A 4550-nucleotide genomic window follows, 5' to 3' on the forward strand; every position below is an offset into this window, starting at 1 on the left:
CCCCAGGTGTTTAGTATGGAGTTAACATCACTCTAATAGACCCCCAGGTGTTTAGTATGGAGTTAACATCACTCTAATAGACCCCCAGGTGTTCTGTATGGAGTTAACATTACTCTAACAGACCCCCAGGTGTTTAGTATGGAGTTAACATTACTCTAACAGACCCCCAGGTGTTTAGTATGGAGTTAACATCACTCTAATAGACCCCCAGGTGTTCTGTATGGAGTTAACATTACTCTAACAGACCCCAAGGTGTTTAGTATGGAGTTAACATTACTCTAATAGACCCCCAGGTGTTTAGTATGGAGTTAACATCACTCTAATAGACCCCCAGGTGTTCTGTATGGAGTTAACATTACTCTAACAGACCCCCAGGTGTTTAGTATGGAGTTAACATTACTCTAATAGACCCCCAGGTGTTTAGTATGGAGTTAACATTACTCTAATAGACCCCCAGGTGTTTAGTATGGAGTTAACATCACTCTAATAGACCCCCAGGTGTTCTGTATGGAGTTAACATTACTCTAACAGACCCCCAGGTGTTTAGTATGGAGTTAACATTACTCTAATAGACCCCCAGGTGTTTAGTATGGAGTTAACATCACTCTAATAGACCCCCAGGTGTTCTGTATGGAGTTAACATTACTCTAACAGACCCCCAGGTGTTTAGTATGGAGTTAACATTACTCTAATAGACCCCCAAGTGTTTAGTATGGAGTTAACATCACTCTAATAGACCCCCAGGTGTTTAGTATGGAGTTAACATCACTCTAATAGACCCCCAGGTGTTTAGTATGGAGTTAACATCACTCTAATAGACCCCCAGGTGTTTAGTATGGAGTTAACATCACTCTAATAGACCCCCAGGTGTTTAGTATGGAGTTAACATTACTCTAATAGACCCCCAGGTGTTTAGTATGGAGTTAACATTACTCTAATAGACCCCCAGGTGTTTAGTATGGTAACATCACTCTAATAGACCCCCAGGTGTTTAGTATGGAGTTAACATCACTCTAATAGACCCCCAGGTGTTTAGTATGGAGTTAACATCACTCTAATAGACCCCCAGGTGTTTAGTATGGAGTTAACATTACTCTAATAGACCCCCAGGTGTTTAGTATGGAGTTAACATCACTCTAATAGACCCCCAGGTGTTTAGTAGACATGTATTAAAAAATGCCTAAGTCACAGATTATTTTCTTGAAAATGGCCTAAGTCACTTTTTTTTGTTATGGAATGACTCTCATGTTTATCTTTTTGTAAAAAACATTTTGTTAACCCCTCAGGAAACCATTGTAAAAATCTGCATTAAAAACTCTTACATACTTGCGAGAAAATGTGTTTTTCCTTATTATCCGAAAATCATAAAAAATGACTTATGCATTTATCCTATGAGGCTAACGATATATATGTGTAGGCATGCATGTTGGGGAACAAAGAAGGGCTTATAACGATGTGGAGGTAGTCACTAGACATAGGTCAGGGGGGTAATCTTTTTATTTTATTTTTATAAATATAAATACCTTGGAATACCGAGGTATAGATTATCAATATCGGCATCGTACCGTACTGTAAAATCTCATACCGTGGCATGCCTAGTTTGTACCGTCTACCAGAGGGAAGTAGCTGGAAGTCGGTGCACGGTGGATGAGACGGGGTCGTTTGCAAACATAATCAATATTGCAGGCACGCACACACACACACACACACACACACACACACACACACACACACACACACACACCACACCACACACAGCTTAACTCCCAACAATAGATCTGTGAGACCTCATTAGTCTCTGGAGCTGGACGTGAGTTGGGGGTCGGGGGGCCATGCTGTCCCATTATGCCAATCCCACACCCTGCTCAGAAGAAGGGGGGGGGGGGGGGGAGGGTGCAATATGCCCACACACACATGCTATGTACGGTGTTGACACACATACAGAATCATTACCACCATATGGCTATGTCTTGTAGATAATCAATATGCTGACTCAAACTGACAAACTGGCAAAGTCCACCCAAACAGGATCAATCTGATGAGATCCTCAGATACCGGAAGCTCCAATCAGCAAAATCAATATAATGACGTCATCGGAAATGGTAACCATAATGTCCCTAGGGAACGCCTTCTCCATGAAAATCCCCCCCCTAAATAAAAAGGGTGGGAGGGAATATGGTCCCTAGGGAGCAAAAGTACCCTATAACACTACTATCAAATCTGTGCCTGTTTTGCTGGGACCAGATTACACAAATGACCATATTTCTTACGTCATCATTGAGAGCTAGTCATACATATACACACCACGTACTCTGGTCCCAGCAGATCAGGCACAATTTGCTATTTTATTTTTTACTGATTATGTATATAGTATACGTATGACTAGCTCTCAATGATGACGTAAGAAATATGGTCATTTGTGTAATCTGGTCCCAGCAAAACAGGCACAGATTTGATGTTTTTTGGCATGAACATCAAATGGCGGGTTGGCTGTCACGGCGAAAGAGACTGGGCGAAACTATTACTTGCGCGCTCTGCTTGCGCAAGTAAACAAAGGAGTGTCCATGTAGCTAGCTACTTTTGCCATGTAGCTTCCCAGCCAGCACGCCAACGTGGGTCCCATGTGGTTTCAATGTGGTATACATGGGTACCAAGTGGGCATGGGCTTGAACTGGGCAAATTATGAGGGTCCCACGTGGTCTACATGTGGGCTAACTGGGCATGGGTTGGAAGTGGGCAAGCCAATGTAGTTCCAACATGTTCTACATGTGGGCTAACTTGCATGGGTTGGAAGTGGGCAAGCCCATGTAGGTCCCACATGGTCTACATGTGGGCTAGCTTGCATGGGTTGGAAGTGGGCAAGCCCATGTAGGTCCCACATGGTCTACATGTGGGCTAACTTGCATGGGTTGGAAGTGGGCAAGCCCATGTAGGTCCCACATGGTCTACATGCAGGCTAACTGGCGTGGGTTGGAAGTGGGCAAGCCAATTCTCTGGGGATAGCTTCCGTTGTAGTTGAGCTATATTTAATAGAGAGTAACTGGTAGTGTAGCTTACTACATTTTCCAAGTAGCTTGCCCATCACTGCCAGTGACTGTGTGTGTGTGTGTGTGTGTTCATGGACCTTGCATCAGTGCCACGGGTTCACGTTCACAACTTCACAGTATACACTGTGGAGGAATGTTGTATCGCATCGCGGTGCAGGGGTGATTTGAATTGACGAGTGCGTGAGTGAGTGAGTGCGTGAGTGAGTGTGTGTGTGTGCGCGTGCATGCGCAACAACACATACTAATAACTAATAACCCATCCGTTACTACATGTGGAGTCAACTCCCGCAATTTCCTTCCAAAATTGTAGTTATAACTAATAGGGGCTAATATTGGGGCGGCCATATTGGATTTCCAGCAAAAAAGTGACCGGGTTGTCCATATAGGTTGTGATCCTAGGGGGTCTTAGATATTATTTCTGGTGGACAACCTTTGAGGTCATGGCAAATGCAGGTCAACCCCCTTTGCCCCATGGGTAGTATTTCCCTAGTATTTCAACTGTAAGAGATTACACAATGCGGAGGATGTAAACATGATTTATTGCGGGAGAGAGTTACAAGGATGGATGGGTTGAATTAGGGATGGATGAATGAACATTGATAAACATGAGAATGACAGATCTGGAATGACTGGTGTACGGCGTGGTGGAGGAGCTTTGGCGCGGGCCCCATGAGGAACGGATCCTGACTGGCGAAGGCGAGGGCTCCGGAGCCCGCCCCCGTGGGGCTAACCTGGTGGAGCCTGCTGCTGGGTGGTGTCGGGGAGGTGGCGGGTACCTGAACGGATAGCACAAGTGAGACAGGGAAGGAGGATGCGCCCTTTTAAAGGAGAGCAGACATGAGTTACGTTGATCTGATTGGAGCGGGGCCAAATGAGTTGGAATGAGGGAACTGAGTTGGATGATGGCTAGTTCCACCTATCAGTTGAACTTTCATTATAACTTACATTAGTATTATTATTAGACTATTCTTATTATTGAGGGATTACATCGACTCACGGGACGTTTGGACCTCTCTGGTGAATCTGTTGCCCCCGAGACCTGACTACGGATAAGCGGTTGAAGATGGATGGATGGATGTGTTTCAGTGAATGTCCTTGTTTAACGCTATGCTGTGTTTGTCGTATGACTGCGTGTGTCAGTGCGTGTGTGTGTGTGCGTGCGTGCGTGTGTGTGTGTGTGTGTGTGTGCGTGCGTGTGTGCGTGCGTGTGTGCATGCTTGTGTGCATGAGTGCGTGTATGTGTGCGAACGTGCATGCGTGCGTGAGAGTTCTGTGTTGTGTCACTATTCAGAGTTCTCAGAACTCTGAATAGTGACAACACAACACAGTCACTCCCCCCTCCCTGATCCAACCAATCGATGTGTAGGGCCACTCCCCCCCTGCCTGAGCCAACCAATCAATGTGTAGGGCCACTCCCCCCTGCCCGAGCCAACCAATCAATGTGTAAGTCTCCAATAACTCCAGGGAGAGTGGTGCATGTTGGGATCAGAGTGTGGACTTCGC

Source organism: Protomyctophum parallelum (assembly GCF_964188405.1).
Source record: "Protomyctophum parallelum genome assembly, chromosome: 4".
NCBI classification, from domain to species: domain Eukaryota; kingdom Metazoa; phylum Chordata; class Actinopteri; order Myctophiformes; family Myctophidae; genus Protomyctophum; species Protomyctophum parallelum.